This window comes from Chionomys nivalis, chromosome X (genome assembly GCF_950005125.1).
Source record: "Chionomys nivalis chromosome X, mChiNiv1.1, whole genome shotgun sequence".
NCBI classification, from domain to species: domain Eukaryota; kingdom Metazoa; phylum Chordata; class Mammalia; order Rodentia; family Cricetidae; genus Chionomys; species Chionomys nivalis.
This window is the reverse complement of record NC_080112.1, coordinates 36,205,547-36,226,626: the sequence shown is the minus strand read 5'-3', so window position 1 is coordinate 36,226,626 and position 21,080 is coordinate 36,205,547.

Below are 21,080 nucleotides of genomic sequence, written 5' to 3'. Positions count from 1 at the left end.
CAGGTCATTTATGACTGTGAATACTGAAAGGAATATGATTTAAGCAGAAACTTTTTGAAATTTTAAGTTTTGATATATTTTCAAACTTCAGCATCATTCACATATCCTTGATTCACTAAAAATGTATTTTTTCCTGTTTGCTTAGTTTCCTCTTTCTGTTTCTCTCTCTCTCTCTCTCTCTCTCAGTATGTGTGTGTGCGTGTGTTTATGGTATGTATGTTTGTGTGTGCATCTACATTCGCTTATTGTTTTCATTGCTATTGTTCATTTTAGATGATATCATCTGAATGATGAGAACACTCGGAAATAATAATTTATCAACTCATCATTACTAGAGCCAACCCTGAATGCTAAATTCAGAATTACTGAGTGGAAAGTATTCCTCTCTTTTTGGAATAACAAATGAAGGACATCATGCTCAAAATCTTGTCACATCAAAACAGCAAAACATGGGGTGATAGGAAGGAGTATATCCAAAGCCAGTGAGAATATGGGTCCAAATAATGGTACAATGTCTTAAAAGATGGAAAAGTCTCATAATTTGTTTGCATTTTAATCTTTAAACCTCAGTGAAGCTCAAGTTCTTTCTCTGTACTAAAATACATTTTTCCATACTGATACTTTCTTTAAAAGATATGACCATCCATCAAATTATATGTACAAAATAAAAGAGAATAGAGGAGTCATGTTTCTCACTAGACTTTGTGTGGCTTCCTATGACCCACCATTAAACGTTATAGACTAACATTTCTACATTATAGGAGTCACCAAAATCCAGATGGTATGGGGTTCACATTCCAAGGTAAGACAAATAGTCCATGACCTTCAAAAGCAGGTCCTATGGCCATTTTCTAAAATTGTCACACTGCCAATTGTTGTGCTTCAAGCACTTCTTTGGGGCTTGATGTGACTGTAGTCACTCCCATTCAGTCAAGTTCCTTGTTATTTACCATGAACATTTCTCAGGCAGCTACTTAGTCACTTCAAACATGCAATTATGGAGGTCCAAAAATCATTTCAGGGTCTTTCCTTTCAGGGGACTTCAGGAGAGAATCTATTTGTCTCTGTCTCCAAGTTTCCACTGGCTGCCTGCATTCTCTGGTGCCTAACTCCCTCAGTCTGCAAAGTTGGTAACATTTAACTATTTATCCCTTCTTCTTTGTAATTACACTGAGCTCACCTTGATGACCTAGTAAAAAAATCTTAATATCTTAAACATATTACAAGGGTAAGACATTCCCAGGTTCAGGCATGAGATATGGACATCTTTGACTTGTGGATTGCCTGGCTTTGGAACTTTAGAACTGTCCTAGTTAGAGTTTCTATTGCTGTGAAGAGACATCATGACCATGACAACTCTTACAAAGGAAAACACTTAATTAGTGCTGGGTTCCAGTATCGGAGGGTTAATATTTTATCACCATGATGGGAAGCATGGCAGCATGCAGGCAGACATGATGTTGAAGAACTGATACACTGGGTGTGGCTTGAGCACCTGAAACCTCAAAGTCCACCCATCAGTGACACACTTCCTCCAAAAAGGCCACACCTACTCCAACAAGACCACCCCTCCCTAATAGTGCCACCCCCTTTGGGCCTATGGGGGCCATTTTCTTTCAAACCAGCAGAAGCTGTGGTTACTTTGTACTGTACATTATAATATTGGAGAGGGTATTCTGATTCGTTGGCCAAGAATATACTCTTAAATCAAATAAAATTCTTTCTCTGTCTCTCTTTCTTTCTCTCTCTCCTGTATCAGTCTGAAGAATACTGGAATTACAAGTGCAAGCCACCATGCTTGGTTTGCTTCAAAGATTCTTTTGTTTCATGTGTACTTACTTGTATACATGTGTGTGTGCAGAGGTCAAAGAACAACTTGGAGAAATCCATTCTCTCCTCCCACAGTGAAGGTGCAGGGAATTGAATGAACTCAGGTTTTTAGACTTGGTGGCAAGTTCCTTTATTCACTGAGGAGTTATTTCACCAGTCTTGAGATTCTTTTTAAAATCTCTCCCCTCCCATGTGTGTGTATGTGTGTGTGTGTGTGCATGAGCATGCACCTTGGAGGTCAGATCCCCTGGACTGGAGTTATAAGTGGTTATGAGATTGTAAGACACCTGAAACAGGTATGGAAACCAAACTCTGGTTCTCTGCAAGATCACCAGGCAGTCTAAATCACTGAGTCATGTCTCCAGCTCCTATGATTCTTATCCCATGATAATCAGTTTAATTTTGGTTTTAGTATAGCATAGTTTAAATTCAAATTGCCAGGCTTTGTGAGAGATCCCTGATCTGAATTCTTAATTCTTCATAACAATTTTCTAGGACAATTATATTTTATAGCTCAGCTCCTGTCACAGAGCAAAATTTCAAATAATGTGTGTTAAATGAGTTAAATCTCTGTATGACTACTGAAAACATTGGGTATGAATCTACTTCTGATCGGGTGATGCCTTTATGCTGAAAATAGCAATCCAAGCCATGTTTTCTTAAGAGAGTGTTTCCTTTCTGTGCACATTCATTCAACTAGCATAATTATTGCATGGTGTTTGTTAATGCTGAAAAATAAATAAAAGAGATTTCTGGAAAACTGGGGGTGATCAGCCACTGACCTTCCATTGAAGTAACATTGTTTACACTTGTGTGTCACAAATGGTAAAACTTGATGCATATAAAAGGACTTTCTCCAATATTGTGCTTATTGTTTGAAAAAATGAAATATAATAAGATAAAGCAAGAACTATTTTACTATGTTGGGACATAGCAACCCAACAGGAGGAAAAGAGTACAAAGAGCATGAGCAAGAGTCAGAGACCCACTTGTTCTCACAGTCAGGAGTTCCATAAAGACACTAAGCTAATAGCTATAATATATATGTAGAGGACCTGATGTAGACCCATGTACGCCCTGCTTTAGTCTCTGTGAGCTCAAATACACCTTGCTTAGTTGATTCAGAGGACCTTGTTCTCCTGGTGTTTTCTGTAAGTCCCTATCTCTGGTCTCCATCTTTGGAGGCCCTGCCCTTGTGCCCGCCAAACCTTGACCCCTCCTCCGAGGAGGGACAAGGCAGTCTGCCAAACCTTGACACCCCCCTCCAGTCTATTTAAACTGCTCCCTGAAGAGTTCATTCGTGGTTCCCCCCAACCTCCCCCCCCCCATCCTGCTGGCAGTTTCCTGGTTCCCTTCGGGGCCACCCGACCATTAAAACCTGGATATCCTATAAATTCGGCTTGTGATTTGGCTTGATTGGAATTTTTGCATCGGCAGAGCGCTCACGTTAGAAAATATTCCTAACATTCTCCATCTCCCCCAGCTCTTAAACTCTTTCTGCCTTCTCTTCCTCTGTATTCCCTGAGCTCTAAGGGGAGAGATTTGATGGAGACCTCTCTTGAGATATGGCAGAGGAGAGGGAATGATGAAGTTGGTCTTCTATTGCAGTGCTAGGGATGAGACTGGAAGACTGGGTTTGGGGAAACAGGGAGAAGAGAAGGTCTTTGGGCAGCCTACCTGGTTTTCTGACAGGCATGGTCTGTGGTTTAGTGGAAGGTGCCTGCTGGAGTTAGAGGATGAGATACAGACAAGAGCTGGGGGAGGGAGTTTAGGAGTAGATAGTCTGTAGGATCCACAGGACATGTGCGCAGAGGGGAGGGAAGGCTGTACCTGGTGTTCTGTTGCCGTGCTGGGGACAAGACTGGGGAATCGGGTCTGGGGGAATACAGAAAAAGGAGAGGGTCTGCAGGCAGTCAACCTGCTTCTCTGCCAGACGTGAGTTCATTTTTTTTTTTTTTAAGGACTGCAAATATCTCAGTTTGTCATGGTATGGTCCTGACATGACTTTCACTAGTACCTCACTGAAATCCTTGACCAGGACTGGCTAGAGTCATTGCCTCTATTCTGATTTTTGTCTGTCTTTACCTTTTTCCCAGTGACTGAACATAGTAGCCAGGTCCTGTCTCAACCTATGCTGAGCCAAGTTTCATGATTCCATTCCCTTTTTCATATGACATCTGTTAAATGTCCTGCAGAGAATTTCTGTTTTCTATTTGCCAGTATACAAAGTTAACAATCCACTTCTTAATGCCACACAATGGAGGGTTCTTAGGTATTCCATATCCTAAGAAATACATGCAAAAATATGGAAATTTGAGTGTTCACATTATTTTGCCCTTTAGAAAAATTAGGCCCATTTCCTGACTACACAGAAAAGGGGTTTTATTGATTAGTCTCTGTCCAATAGAAACACAGAAACTTTAGACCAAGTTGTTTCTAATAGATGACCCTCTCAACAGCTAAGCATTCTCCATTTGTGCACATGCACCATACCAAAGGCATCATCTTACTTGGGTCTGCTAATGACCGTAAAAGCTGTATTTCTTTGAATACTGAATATTCAGCAGTTGGGCAACTGGCCACAGAGTGGGTGGGAGTACAGAACCACAAAGCTGATTCAAATATGAGAATTTTTTTTCTCGAAACTTCAGAAAACACAAAAATGAGAGTTTCTCATAGAAATCTAGGATTCTACTAGATAGCTGAAGTCCACGAAACTGGAGAAAACACAAAAATGGGCCTGTGAGAGAAACAGCTTCCATCTTCATCAGGTTGGCTGTGCCTGCTTGCAAGAGACCATCAGGAGTGGACATGTTGCCTGCTGATGTTTTCACAGAAGGTGGGTCTGGAGAGGGGCTTTGGACCCTCACCTCAGTTTTCTATCTAATTTCTTCAGCATCTCTCAGTCATTTGTGTGAAATTGTGCTCTAATTGTATATGGTCAGTGCTCTTAGGATATGCTGGAGTATATAGAGCATGGGAAGGTAACTGGAGGAGGATCTCCATCTATGTGGCTATGAAGAAGGCCATCATTCACAGGTAAAGACTTTCCTGTGCAGCAGCTATAGGCAAACCTTTAGCCATGATCTTTAAGTAAGCTAAATAAATTTACAGATTCCTCAGAGTGAATTTGGTGAAATCGTACTTTGATTTACCATAGGGATCTTATAAAGAAGGGACAAACATGCGGAAGGGATTCTTGAACAATGTCAAAGCTAAAATGCAAGAGTAAGTACACAGCCAGGAACCAGAAAACAGAGAAACAGGAACAGAAATAGATGTAAAATTGTAAATATGGAATATTCTGGGGCAAATTCCTAGAACAATAACTATCATTATCTATGGTTGAGTAATACTGGGATCAAGTGACATACATGGTCTAGAGTTTGAGTTATTGTTTAGTGTTAAAGTTATTTTCCACTTGTTCTTCCAGATCATTCTGTAGCCTTTCCCAATTTGATTTGGATTACTTTAGATTGCAACATTAAGGTTTCCTTGCATTGGTTCTTCTAGTTATGTTTGGCTAAGGCAAGTCATCAGGAAGTGATCTGAGAGCAAGAAAAGAGAGAAACATCTTAGTATTTGTTTGTCTGAACTTCCACTGTATTGGCAGTGATTTTATTCTACAAGAGTCTTTTGCTCTTGTCTAGTGGAACTTTCTAGGTTCTGAGTTCCCGTGGGTTCTCTTTTCTTCTTCTCCACTCAGATCTAAGAATAATGTCAGCTTCTCACAAGTAAGAGTTCCAAACTGCTTATCTTCATTGTTGGTCCTCATTTCACCATCTCCATCTTGATAACTAGTCACTTGTTAAATAAACTTTCTTCAGAATTCCTTTCACCTGTGTTATCTTCTTCCTCTTCTTAAAACCCCAAATAATAGTCAGTGAGCAGAATATATTCTAGAGTTGGTGAAAATTCTAAACATTTCTCAGGTGTTATTGCATAGTATGTAAACTGTGTTCTGTGCTATAAGTCATCTTATTGTGTAAGGCTTGTGATTCAGAAAAAAAATATTTTGTACCTGCCTTTGTGGCTTATAATCTGCCAAGATGGCAGTAGCTACTGAGCACACAACACTCTATTAAGACCACTGTTTTCACCAATGTTCTATTGCTGTGAAGAGACACCATGACCACAGTAAGTCTCATAAAAGAATACATTTAACTGGAGTTGGCTTATAGTTTCAGAGGCTTAGTCTGTTATTGTCGTGGTGGCAAGCATGGTGGCAAGCAGGCAGACATGGTGCTGGAGAGGTAGCTGAGAGTTCTACATTTGGATGGACAGGTAGCAGGAGAGACCTGGGCCTGACTTGAGCATTTGATACCCTAAAGCCCATCCCTAATGACATATTTCTTCAACCCCTGTCAAGTAGCACCACTCCCTAATGACCAAACATTCGAATCTATGAGCCTATGGGGGTCATTCTTTTTCAAAGCACTACAACCATGAAGGAATTGCCCTAGTGCTGGTTTGCCTGGGTACAGCAATCTTCAGTACTAGCAACATGAAGAGGGAATCACTGCTGGATCTATTATCATTCTATAACTTTGGAAAACTGGGCATATTGTTTTTCTAAGACTCACTTTACTTATCAATGTTGGTTGTACCATCATCATATAAGTCTTTCCTGAATCCAACCTGCTTAGGTCAGGTTCTTCAGAGCATAGGCTAAGAGGAAGACTAAGATGGGTACAAGCTGACTGGAAAGGCGTGCTTGCAGAAGAAACCAGTAAGGTAGTTGCAGGGAGCAGAACAAAGAAAGGGGAAGAATCCAAAGGTGGTGAGTTCAGGTGATTTCCCAATCCTTAGGTCATTCCCTGGTGCACTGGCTTTCTAGTTTGTCCTGGCCAGCAGGACATGAATGGGACCCCGATAAATCTGGAGGAGAAAGAGGAATGGAGAGGCAAGAGACACGAGAAATGACAGCAAGTCTGGCTTTCTGATCAAGTTGCCACTTTATTACTCCTCAGGAGCTGTTATATAGCAAACAGGCAGGGGGGAGGGGAGGGTGTCAGGTCTGCTGGATTCAGGTCTGGGGACTTCTCTGACTGAGAGAAAGAGATAATAACTAACAAAGGAAATGCTAATTGCTTCTGAAGCCTGGGGCCTGCAGGTCTTGCAGGGAGACAAGATACTAAGTTAATTTTCTAGGTCTAGGTCTGGAACTTGCCCTGCAAAGGTGAGTAATCTTACTTAACTTGTGAACTTAAGATGGCTATAAAAAAAATACAGGTCTGAAAATACAGGTCTTTGCTTCTGGCACTAGTTGCTGTGATGAAATAGCTGACAGGAATAATTCAGGGAAGGAATGGTTTACTGTGACATATTTTCAAAAGGACTTCGGTCTGTCATAGCAAGAAATTTAGGCAGAACAGGGCATGACAGTGGGTGTCCAAGGCTACTCACATTGTGCTTTACTAGAAAACAAAGACTTCAAGGACTGGTCATCCCCTAGTGGCTTACTACTTACATTTACCTCCTAAAGGTGCCACAGCTCCCCCAAATTGTCCCATCGTCTAGGGAAGAAGCATTCACACACAAGCATGTAGGGAACATTTCAAAGTGAAACCGTAGCATACAATTAGATTAGAAGTGTTAATTGTGGTATTCTTTCAGTCCCTGCCCTAGCCACGCCCACTCCTTTTTTTTTTTTTGTTTTTTGTTTTTTGTTTTTTACCTCTGACCTCTGCTGCCCTCTCTCTCCTTCTGTTCTCTCCCGGTGTACACACGGGGCTTTGCCTCTCTCCTCTCTCTCTCTCTCTCTCTCTCTCTCTCTCTCTCTCTCTCCCTTAATAAATGCTTATGGCTATTTTTGTGTCTATATGTCTGTTACCCGCCGCCACTACCCACGTGGTGCGTGCCCTCCCGCTGGTGGGAAACTGTAGCCGCTTGTCGCCTGGCGGGCTCTGCCAGCCTGCCCGGGGATCTTGCAGGGACCAACAACCGTCTCTGCCCGGCTAGCAGCTGCACTGCAAACATCTTAGAAACATCTTAGGAATAAAATTGGTGCCGTGACATCTTAGGAATAAAAAATGGTACCTAAGTTTGTTTCTCTGGTTAAGGCTTGGGAGTTTTCATAATTCTGTACCGGCTAGTCATTTCTTAAGAGCTTCCCAGTGTGGGAAGGGGTATGGGTGTGAATATACACCCATCCAGCTTTTCCCAGAGCCAGTGAAAGGAAATAGTACAGTAGCCTAACAGTAGTTTTCCAAAGACAGCTGCAGGTATGAGGTGTTAGGAGCAAAGTACAGAACACATGAAAGAGAACCTAGAGCAGTGGTTCTCAAGCTGTGGGTCACAACCCCTTTCGGGGAGTCAAATAACCCTTTTATAGGGGACATAGATCAGATATCCTGCATATCAGTTATTTACATTATGATTCATAATAGTAACAAAATTATAGCTATGAAGTAGCAATGAAAATAATTTTATGGTTGGGGGTTCCACAACATGAAGAACTGTATTAAAGGGTTGCAGCATTAGGAAGTTGAGAACCACTGAGCTAGGTGATCTGACAAGAGTACCAGCAGCAGCCTCCACACAGCTCTTACTAGAAATACACTAAAATTCCATGGAAAAAGAAACCTGTAATACTTTCTGTAAGTACCTGACTTCAGGTTCTGGGTGTAACTGTAGTGATATCCAGTATCAAAGATGAGGGATGATTCCAAGATAATGGATTTTCAGGACGGCTTGGTTACTTCACTTCTTCTATCTGAAGGACTACACCATAAACAACTTATCAGATCGTCTCGTGGAAAATCAAGGTCAGGCAGAACCCACCAGTTGTGAATATACACGTGTAGCAAACTAAAAGTAGCACCTACTGGCATCCAGAACTAAACCTGGGAACATGAATCCTTCTTTGGGAAGAAAATGAGTCTCCACCAGGAGAAAAAGAAGAAGTGAAGGGAAGGAATCTTTAGTTATCCTCTAGGTAGAACCACGGCTATTATAACTCAGGGTAGTAGGGATAGGGACTATCTCTTCAAGATCCACTTCCGAGGAAGATCTTAGGATAGGAGAGGGTGTACAGATTCTCTAGAGATACTCAGTAGTGAGACTGCTTTGGGGGTTGGAACTGTCTTATTTTTTTTTTTTTTTGGTTTTCGAGACAGGGTTTCTCTGCGGTTTTGGAGCCTGTCCTGGAACTAGCTCTTGTAGACCAGGCTGGTCTCGAACTCACAGAGATCCACCTGCCTCTGCCTCCCGAGTGCTGGGATTAAAGGAGTGCGCCACCACCGCCCGGCTGGTTGGACCTGTTTTGAGGTTGAAATTGTCAGAACAGTAGATTTTCTTCTTTTTCTATATTGCTGAAGAGAGGAAGAGGCTGGTTAACAGTAGTTTAATGTTTTCAGGTATCATCATGAATTCTATTGATGTGATAATAAATCTCCACTTAGCAATAATCCTGTTTAGCTTTATTTAAAGTTTCATGTGAATGATGAGTGATTAACACTTCAAATTATATCAGTTTTCTATATGAGAAAACATGCCGTGTCATGGCATTTTTGTTTTTTAAAAAAGGAATAAAAAGGTGATTCATGACAATACTTTATAATTTATGTGTGGATTGAAAGATTTTCTAAAGAGTGTTGTCATGATGATTTCACCCTGGGGAGGCTAGAAATGCTTCAGAGTGAGGGTTTTAAGTTATTGCATTAGAGGTAAGTTTGGATGCAGGTGTCAATTGCAATTTTAAAAATCTTTTGTATTTTATTTTTTATCTGTGCTAAAGTCAAATTTTTTAAGCCTAACTTCATACAGAAAAGTATTTAGTGAATTAACCTTAATCATATGCAAGCTCAATAAAAACTGAATTTTGGGAGCACATGGGGCTGGTTTCATGGGCCAGAGGTTTGTGCAGTTGCACAGGGATCCAATTAGAAGGGGCCACACACTTGATTTAATACTCTGATGTTATGAAAGTCTTAGTGATTTTGTTTAAGCAAACAACCCTGCTTTTCCGTTTTGCACTGGTCATTGGAAGTTATGTAGGAAACCCTGGGTCTGTGTATTAAGGATTTTATTGATTTGTTTTGCTATGTTTTATGTTTAACTTTGTTTTGTTTGAGTGGGGATTGTTTTCTTTACTTCCTTTCTCCTTCCCTTCCTCCATTTCTCCCCCTTTTCCCTCCTCCCTTTCATTCTTTCTCTCTGAGATAAGCTGGCCTTTTGGCCCAGGGATAACCTTGAACTCCAGGACCCCCTGTCTCCACCTCCCAAGTGCTGGGTTTGCAAATGTGAACTCCCAGGACTCTTTGTAGGTCTAGCCCTTCATTCTAGGCTTGCCTAAAACTATGTAGCCTCAAACCTTCAGCGGTACTCTTTTCTTGACCCTCCTAAGTGTGTTTGCTCCTTAAAGCATCTCAGGTGATTTTTGAATAAGAAGCACAATTGAAGTACTAATATTGAAGCCTTGGACGATGCTACCAGTGATGAATAGTAGAGGATGTCTGTGCATGAGGGAACCTGGACTTTCTGAAATCTAGCAGATTCCTATTTTCAATGATGTTGGACTCCACTTTCCTAGTGGATCCTCTTGCCCGGCATACCTGCCATCTCAATAGAGACTTGTGAAGGGCCCAAGTAGTGGGAGCCTTAATGAAGAAGGTGCCTACCATGACATCTGCAACATAGATCTCAGGTTAGAGATGGAGGTGTGCACTGCTTTTTTCTTCCCTGGTGTTCTGCAGTAAATAGGCCAAGGGGACAGGTCATGCTGGTCACTTACAGCGGTGAGGGAGTTTTCCTAGTTTATTGCCCAGTGCTTAGATCTTTTTCTTTGTTTTTCCTCTCTTCTAGGGCATGTCAGCTGACTCCTCTGTTCTTCTAGTCAAAGACTCCCTTCCCCATCTCTGTCTTTGAATCACCTGAGTTACTGCACAGAAATGGGAGAAGAGCCCAGGTTGTGCAAAAAGAAGGTCTTATCATTTAGGCATTATCAGGTAGATCCACATTAACATATTCACAAATAAGAGCTGGGTGTGCTTCCAAATTGCCTGTAATCCAAGTATGAAGAGATAGAAGCCGAAGGATCAGAAGTTCAAGTCTATCAGCAATATAGTGAGCTTCAAGCCAGTCTAGGCTACAGGAGACTCTCTGTCTGTCCCTCCCTTTCTCTCTCGCCTCTCCATCTATATGCATATATAAGTGAAGAAGAAATGTACATGTGAAGAGAACGAGCACAAAGTATTCATCATGAACTTTTACTCTTCATTATTAAGTCTTTGCTTCAATAAAATAAAATTAGTCAGAAAATTAATTGGCTTTCCTATTAATAAGTGAGTGAAATCTGAACATTCTTTGATCCTGTTCAGTGTAACATTTTAACTTACTGTATTTGTATTGGGTTTGGTGAAGTAGTTCAGTGAGTAAAAGTTGTTGCCACCAACCCTGACAGACTAGATTTCATTGCTGAAACCCATACTGTAGATGGTGAGAACTGACTCCCACAAATTCCCACTTAACTGCACATGTATACACCCACATATATACATGCACAAAATAGATAAATGTAATAAAAATTGATTTTGTACCAATCAGTCTTTCAACAAATATTTATAAATCATCTAGAATATACAAGACACAATTCTAGGTGCCAGGTCATAATTGTAAACAAAATAAACAAAAATTTCTTTTCTCAGCAAATGATTAGTTTGCTGGGGAAAGATGGATGCTAGAAAGCATAAGATAAAGGGCATTTGATGGAGAACTATGCTACCAAGAAATGCTTCCCTGCTATGATAGACTCTTATGCCTCTTGAATAGTAAACCTAAATAAACTCTTCTTTAAGATGCCTTGGCCATGGTGTTTTATCACAATAGAAAAGTAACTGATAGGGTAGGGTTTGCGGTTCCAGATCAACAATATCTAAATTTTTGTCTGACATTGGCTATCACTATCCTAAGGCTAGGGAAGACTGGGACCCAATTGCTGGACAACATTTTCACAGATGGAGTCAGTTTCCCTACTAATATTCTGATTGGTTGGTTTAATGGTTGGTGGAATTCATATGCATGGTAAAGAAGGACTCTTAAGATACCACATCAAAAACACTCAGCAAATCCAGACCGTGCCTGTAACTTAGCCTTTGGGAGGTGGGAGCAGGAAAATTAGAGATTCAAGGTCATCCTTAGCTACAAAGTTTGAGGCCAGCCTGCACTACAAACAACCCCAAACAAAACAATGTATAACACCATGAGCAGACAACCAAGTTTTGAATTTTTAACATTTTTCCCCCACAGGGATGATTCTGAGAAAAACAAGCTAATATCAAATTCATTTTCATTTTACTGTAACACTTTGATTCAGTTTGTGGGCGATAGCTGGAACACTTTCGTACATTTTTGTGAGAGTAAATTTGATCAAGTTCCAAATGGCTTCTGACTGAAAGATTTCAAAAGTTTTTAAGGGTTTAGGTATTAAGACTGAACAATAGGCATATAGAGAATTATTTCCAGCTTCTCTTTCTTCAGAGAATTGACACTCTCTAATTCTCTTGGCACTTCTGTCTGAAAAGTCACACTATTCATCTTCAAGTAGTGCAGACTCCTTGTAAAAGCATTCAGTTCTCTTTTCTGGGTAATATACAAAGGGTTGGGTTTCAGATATTGCTTTTTCGGTTATATTGGGGTCTATCCCAGGCATACATTTCAAAATGAGTTCTCGCTAACAATGGCATTTTCTATTAAAGAAGGGCATAGGACATAGGCGCTGTATGTGATAGGAGTTAAATAAATCTTAAAAAAAAAAAAAGAGGTGGGAGCCAGCACTAAAAAGTGTGCTTCAAGTAGCTGTTATCTAACTTAGATATTTTAGGAGGATGGCTGAAGAGGGGTCCAGAGTTGGTGGAGATTCTAAGAGGGAGTGAAAGACCCTTTGCTGACCTGTCATGTCCACAAAGGCTAACTAGACTGGGAGGAGTAGAAAAAATGAGGCTCCTAAGAGAGAGACCTCTTGCTCCCATGTTATAGTCCCAAGTTTCCACCAAAATTGGGTAGAACGTCACCTTTCTGGGGCTTCTTTTAAATTAGCTCTAGGACAAGTCTGTCTTAGATTTTTCTTTTCTTTCATTGCTTTGTCTGCCTTCCATGTATCCTCCATGGTGAAAATGATGCTGTTGTCTCCAAAATTCCTATTGATCCCTAACCCCCAAAGCAATAGTATTACGGGAGAAGAACGTTAGGAGATGATTAAGCCAGAAGAGCTCTGCTCTCATGGATTGGAATAGTGTGCTGTAAAAGGGTTGGTTTTGTTGCTCAGTTGATAGAGTAACTAGTAAGTCTGATGCCTGATTTCCAGCACCACAGAAAGCAGAAGTGACATGCACATTTGCAATCCCAGCACTTGGGAGGTGTAGCCATTGGGATCAGAAGTTCAAAGTCATCCTCTGCTAGGGAGTTTAAGGTCAGCCTGAGCTAGAGCCGCTGTCTCAAAGGGAAATAAAAAAGGAAAGGGGGTTGGGGAGAGCTTGTTAGGTTTTTCCCCCTTCTTCCTTCCATCATGGAAAGCCACACAAGGTTTTGTATGAGGAATAGGCCCTCGTTAGATACCTAATTTTTCAGTACTTTGATTTCGAGCTTCTTAGTTTCTTTTTTTTTTTTTTAAATATTTATTTATTATGTATACAATATTCTGTCTGTGTGTATGCCTGCAGGCCAGAAGAGGGCACCAGACCTCATTACAGATGGTTGTGAGCCACCATGTGGTTGCCGGGAATTGAACTCAGGACCTTTGGAAGAGCAGGCGGTGCTCTTAACCACTGAGCCATCTCTCCAGCCCCGCTTCTTAGTTTCTTGAACTAAGAATAATAAATTCAGTTTCTTATAACTGACCCAGTCTCAGTTATTTTGCTGTTTCAGCATAAACAGACTAAGGAATTGCTTACCCCATCCTTGAGTCTACTTCTTGTTAGTTTTGTCTTCTCAGCTAATCTGGTACATATTAATGGAGGAAACACTATGTGCTGAGTGTCTTTTCTTAAGTATTGAGAAGCTTTTGGTCTTCACTATTGCCAAATTAAAATATAAATGGATCTGGAAGGCTTCCCAGACTGAACTAACATCAATTTCCAACTTGAACAGTCCTCAGTTCATCATTATATCTTTCGTTTCCTAGGAAAGACACTATCACAACCCAGTAGCTAGAGGTGGAGTCAAATCAGTGGGGTGTCTTAGGGTTTCTGTTGCTGTGAAGAGACATCATGACCATGAAACCTCTAATAAAGGAAAAATATTTAATTGGGGTGGCTTACATTTTCAGAGGTTTAGTCCGTTATCATCATGGTGCAACACGGTGGCATGCAGGCAGACGTGGTACTGGAGAAGGAGCTGAGAGTCCTACATCTTGACCTGAAGGCCAAAGGAAATGACTTGAGAAGTCAAAGCCCACTCCACAGTGACATACTTCCTCCAATACTTACTCAAGCAAAGCCACACCTTCTTATAGTACCACTCCCTATGAGCGTATGGGGGCCAATTACAATCAAACTATCAAAGTGATACATACTTTTGGTGTTGCACAATCTGGGCAGAGAACCCTATCTTATGTTTTTTTTAGAGTCATAACTCCTGCCATGTGTTTCTATAAAAAAGAAAAATCTCTAAAATCCTTTAAACCTGCTAAGAGTTTGTGATTCTAAATTTCTAACAGAGTTCTATTTTGGAGGAGTCATTAGATTAGATAAATCCTTAAGATTTTTCCAAGTTCTAGATGATTTTACCTGCTGTTGTTTTTTGTGAGCAAAATTGACTCTGCCTCTCATTGTTTGTGTATGTATGTGGTATATACATATGCTCAGTGTGTATACATGTATGTGTTTGCATGTGAAGGCCAAGGTCACCATCAACTATCTTCCTCTAATGCTCTCTACTTTTGTTTTAAAATATCCATTCATTCATTCATTTATTTGTTCAATCATTTATAGGTTTATTTGTCTATCTAGGTATATGTGTACACATGCAGGCAAATCTGTGTGCTCATGATCAGGTAGGTGTCCTCCTCTGTCACTCTTTGTTGATTATTATTTAAGCAGGGTTTTTGCCTGAACCTGGGGCTCTCATTTTGACTAGGCTAGAAGCCAGCAAGCCTCCTTGGAGCTAAAGTCACAGGATTTGCAGAGATTTCAGGCTTATTACATGAGTGTTGGGATGCTCATAACCACTGAACCATCTCTTTAACTCCATTTTTGGGGAAAGGGTTTTTCAGTGAACCTAGAGCTTACCAACTCAGAGAGACTAACTAGCCAATACGTCCCAAGAATCCTTGTAACTGCTTCTCCAGTCCTGAAATTCTAGGTGCAGGTATGCACATCATTTCTTATGTTGGTGCTGTGGGTTCACAGTCATGTCCAGAAGTAGTTAACTAACTAAGCTATTCTCCCAGGAGTTTGCCAGTCATTCTTAAACATGCTATCCTTGAACATTTACTGAAAGCTGGATATAGAAGATAGTGGACAGGTATCACCAAAAGTTGGTGATGAGTCCCTGATGTTCTGGTTCCTAAGTGCTACAAAGAATCTCAAGTTGAGTGGCTAAAACTAGCAGAAATATATTGTTTTATAGTTCTGGAGACTGGAAGTCCCAAATCAAGGATTTATCCGAGTTGTGTCACCCTAAAGGCCCTAGAAGAGGAGAGTCAATTCTTATTTCTGATTTCTAATTATCTTGTAACCCCAACCTCTAGCGTCCTTCTGACTGGACGTGGGAAACTTCACTCTGTCATCTCTTCTTGTGAGAAACACCAGTAAAATTGAATTAAAGGGCAATTTTATACCTTTGTGACCTCATTTTAACTTATGTCATAATCACATCTTCAAAGGCCCTCTTTCTGAAAATGGTCACACACTAAGGTACCATAGAATACAATTTCATCTTATCTTTGTAAGAGATACAATCCCATACACAACACTTAGGGACCAACAATACATTTATCAATCATGAAAAAGAATAAAACAAAACTGTCCACAATGGAATGAAATCGTGAGCTCACTAAACTGATAGGCTTCCTAGTTGTACCAAAGAGCCATACATATAACCAACCTTTTACAGTATTGCATGATTTCCTGAGGATACATAAATAAACATGAATAAATGTGTATTTGCTTCAGAGAGGTCACTCTCTGGTCTCTCCCAACAGACCAAAAACATGATTATACCCAAGTCTAGCTTGTTGAACTAATGAATTTATTGATGTTACCCGTAGTAGAATGTTAGAGGGCATAGTAGAGTGTGAGAGGACTTAATTATAGGAGCATGGATGACTCCAAGGGTGCTGCTGTATCTCCTAAAAGGGCACCCCAGCACCAAAAGTACCCCCAAAAAGATGAATCCCTGGGTAGCAGAGTCTTGCAGGTGTCCCTCACCCTGAGTTGTTTACCACTAATATAAATTTGGGGAGATGCATCTCATTCTTGTTACTTTCTGAGCTTCTAAATCATGTGTATTTCCTTAACTCCTGAGCTTTTGGACCCTCCTATCTCCTTCCAGGAGGTGATGTTTTATATTGTAGCAAATTGCTATACAATGTACACTAGTTTTTATTGGCCTCTTTTTTTTTCATTTGTTCCCTTTTTCCTTTCTTTCTTTCTTTCTTTCTTTCTTTCTTTCTTCCTTTCTTTCTTTCTTTCTTTCTTTCTTTCTCTTTCTTTCTTTCTTTCCATATTTACATTATTTTATTTTATATTCATTTTATATACCATCTACACTCCCCCTTTCCTTCCCTCTTCTTACTCCCTTCCCCCACCTTCCATCTACCTCCCATCCACTCCTCTGAGAAGGTAAGGCCTCCCATGGGGAGTCCTGGCATATCATCAAGATGGGGCAGGACCAAACCCCTTCCCTCTGCATCAAGGTTGAGCAAGGTATCCCACCATAAAGAGTGAGCTCCAAAAAGTCAGTTCATGTACCAGTGATAAATCCTGGTCCCACTGCCAGGGGTCCCACAAATAGCCCAAGCCTCAGAACTGTCAACCACTTTCAGAGGGCCTAGCTCAGTCCCATACAGGCTTCCCAGCTGTCAGTTCAGAGTCCATGAGCTCCCACTAGCTGGGGTCAGCTGTCTCTGAGGGTTTCCCTATCATGATCTTGAACTCCTTTGTTCAAATAATTTACATTATTTTCACCATCATATCCTCTCTGCCTCCTCCACAACTCCTCTCATACCTCCACCTGCCTTTCAAGTTCATTACCTCAAGCTGGCCATGGATAGCACACATCTTTAATTTCGGCACAAGGGAGGCGGAGGCAGGAGGATCACTCTGAGTTTGAGGCCTGTCTGTTCTACAAATTGAGTTCCAGGTAGGCCAATACTGTGTGTAATAACGAGAACCTTCAAAAATAAACCTCAAAAACGAAAGTAAAATTCATGACCTCTTCTTCTTTAAATCATACAGAGAGAGAGAGAGAGAGAGAGAGAGAGAGAGAGAGAGAGAGAGAGAGAGAGGAGGAGAAAAGGAGGGGGCAATTTTCTGTAGCTGTTGATCTAGGTATGGGATCTTGGGAGATGTCCTTCATCCATCCATTTTTGGATATCAACTGGGTACCATCGTTCTGCAGGTTTTGCTCAGGAGGCTATGCTGTTGAGTTTGCACGGGAGCAGCTTCCCTGTAACATATAGAAAACACTATCTGGCAGCAGAGTTCCCAGTCCTTTGGTTCTTACAATCTTTCTGCCCCTCACCTTCCAAGAGCCTTAGATTTAGGGATTGTGGGGTAGATATATCAATTGAAGATGGGAACCTCCATGGTCAGTATTCTCCACATTTTGACCTGTTGTGGATCTCTGTATAGTAGTCCCCTGCTAAAAGAAGCTTCTTTGCTGAGGAGCTAGGGCCATGTGGATATATATTTAAAATTCACTTAGAAATTGTACTGATTTAGGAAATGGCAATAGTTGGTTCTCTTCTAGGGTCCATGACCTCACCAGCCATTAGTAATTGGTCTGGTTTACAGTGACAGGCATAATTTTTTTCCTACTTAATAAGCTTTAAATCCAACTGTTGGCTTTTGGCTATTTTGAAGTTCCTTGAAAGCAGTAACATTTCAATTTGAGAAATAGATGGGTGATACTGTCTCTATCCACATTGTCTTGTGTGGTAACTGCTGACTTATTTCCCTAACATGAGGAGACCAATTAAAGTAATTGACATTCTGCAAATTTAAATCAATGATGTTGCCCACTTATCTTAATCATCCAAAGTAAAGAAATTTAGTGCTTTTCTCAGAGCCAGAGTGGCAAATGTCAAAAGAGCTTTCCCATCACGGTCTTGTAAACCAATTCTCAATGACAAGGAAAAAGGAGAGAATACTTTATTATGTTCAGGTTTATGGCTTAAGTGGTAAATGGACAAAATTTACTAAAACAATTATCAAGTGACATCTTCTCAAGTGGGAACGCTAACACACTTAGTAGCTTTCTGCTGGTGTGAGAACTGGGACGAGAAGACATCAATGGGATTAAACTGTCAGAACAACAGTTTATGCCCTGTTTTAATCCATTGTTTTGAACATGAACTGCAAGTTAGAACTCTCTTTCCAGGGCTCTGAGGATGCTCACGTCTGTTCTCACCTATGTTGCAGGCATGTCAAGAAAACTTCTAAAACCAAATAGAGGGTCCATTGGATTTTTCGAGGACAGTGAAAGCATCTAGTACACATTCTTATTTAAAAGTCAATGAAATTTTTTCAACTGCACAGGAATTAAATAAGAAATTTAATAGTCCTTGGTTGGTGAGACAAAGGGTTTGTCCCACTGAAAGAAAACACAGGGAAAATTATTTGAATTGTACCCTTTATGTATCATGAGATCTTGCCTTAATTTTGGCCAGAACAAAATTGATCTGTTGGTTTATTATCATTTTTTATTTGCTTCCTTTTATTCAGATGTGTCACACCCTCCTGATTTTGAGAAAGTCAACTATTATCTCTTAGAACGAAGCCCGAACCCCTGATGCTATGTGGCTCAGGTGAGCTAAAGACACCCATGGGGCAGCCTAGGTCCTCACTATTCAGTTTGCCTGAAGCATTTACATGCCTGGGGTCAGGTGCCAATATAATGAGCAAGTATTTTATAGATGGTGGTGAAATAGGAGAGAAAGAGAGGCAGAATGGTTTGTGTACTGTGGTAAAAGGCAGTTCTGAAGAAGCAGGAGCTGTGAGGAATGGGGGTGGCATCCAGGCTTGGGATGCTGCCTACAGCCATATATGTGTCTTCGACAGCCAGGGTCAATATTGACATCCATGACTCACGCTGCAACAAGGCCACAGAGAGGGTCAGGGATGTGGACCGCCACATGTGGCCATTTTGGTGTCCAAGGGCTGTGCCCCCACTGGAACCATGTTGATCTGAGTGGCCTGTGCTGCCACCAGGGGACAGGATGACATTCTGTCCCCTGGGAACAAGGCCATTTCTGGGTCAATGCCCTAACAGCAGTCAGAATCTGGGCTTTTATGTCCACGACTCCTGTTACCACAGGGCATCATAGGAACCATGTGTGTTGAAATCTGAGGGCCATAGCTGGCTCTGTCCCTCGCTGGACACTGCAGCATGGGAGAGTTGACCCCAGCACTCACTCAGGAGAGATGGCCGCAATGGTATGGGCCTTGGACCGCTGGCTCTGCCCCTTGCTTGCGCGGGTGGTCCCAATGTCCAGGGCCAACCAGCTCAGCTATCACTGAGACCTACGTCTTGGGCCTTGAGTGTGGCCCTCCCTAACAGGCCTATGAAGTGCGCGAAGGGACTGATCCTGCATAATGATAACCGCGACATCTTCGTGACTTAGCAAGAGCAGGATATCTGAGAAGAGTTTTCGGTGAGGGTCCAGTGGCAATGATGCATCAGAAACTAGAGTCTTCGAACCAGACCTTGAACATTTTGCAGGTGGAGCTGATTGGACAAAAGGGATATATACTGCGCGACACACCGCAGCTCCTGATGCCACTAGGATGGATAAAGAGGTGTTGGAAGGATGGAGGAACGAAGGTAGGTTTTTTGATTGTTTGTTCGTTTTGTTATTTTTTAAATTAAATTTGGGGGCATACTTCAGGGGCAAGGGGCAGATATGGAGGGACTGGGAGGTCAGTAGGATTGGGTTGCATGGTATGAAATTTCCAAAGCATCAATAAAGAATTGTTTTGTTTTAAAAAGAGAACTTTGCCTGAAGTACTCTTTCCAAATTTAGATGTTTAATCACACCGATTTTTTTTTTAAACCAAGAATTCAAGGGAGATTCAACCTAAAGGACAGCTGCTAAGTGAGATGTATAGATCAGGGGTTGATTCTTGAAAATTCAATGGACATAGTTTAGACGAAGATAGATTCAATAAGGTAGATAGAAAGAAATGAAATGCATTTCCAGAGGATAGACATGGCCACACCGGAACTCATTATAGATGTAGCCAATGGGCAGCTGAGAACCAATATCTGGCGTATAATATGCAGAAGTCACTTAATATTAACTTCAGCATCACACATCCAACCAAAGAATCTGGCTTGCAATTGCTACTAGTTTTTACCTTAACTGTTTTAAATTCTTTGAAGTGTTTCTTTGGAAGCAGAAATAAATGTTAGAATAAAATTGAATTTATTGGAGGCATTTACTTAGATTAATTAGGTAATAAAAGCATTTTAAAATTGCTAATTTACTAAGCAATGTCACCAGAATGCTGAATTTCTTTGTTTTTATTATTATGATCAAAAGAGATAAATCCTAACCACAACCGGAAGAGAGAAGAGGCAGCAGTCACTCTTTGCATAATTACTGATGTTTGTCATGCTTTCTACAGAATGGATATCTTCAGTTTTGCTAAAGACTGTTTTCTTTACTTCAGAGTCTCTGCTTTAGGACTGTTTATCATCCATGTTGTCTTACTTTATACAGAAACATATATAGTACTTTTATTAGTCAATTTAATAAATTTAATTTTGGTTCACAGTGTTAATTAAAAAGTATGCACTTATAGAAACAAACCATTTCTTGGTTCTCTCAGGAGTAGGAGAACCCAGAGTTCAAAGCCAGACTGAACTTTATAGCAAAATTCTGTCTCAAAACAATTATGACCAAGTATCAGGTTAAATGAATGATTAAAAGCAGGGTTGAAAATTTACTATTATGAGCTTCACATGGATTTTGATAATAAATGATCAGGAATTTTCCTGTTCCTTTTAAGAAGATAAATGCTCAAAAAGGCTCAGTTATGTTTGAGGGGCAATTTTGAAAGGACAGTGTAAAAAAGAAAGGGAGTTTGCCT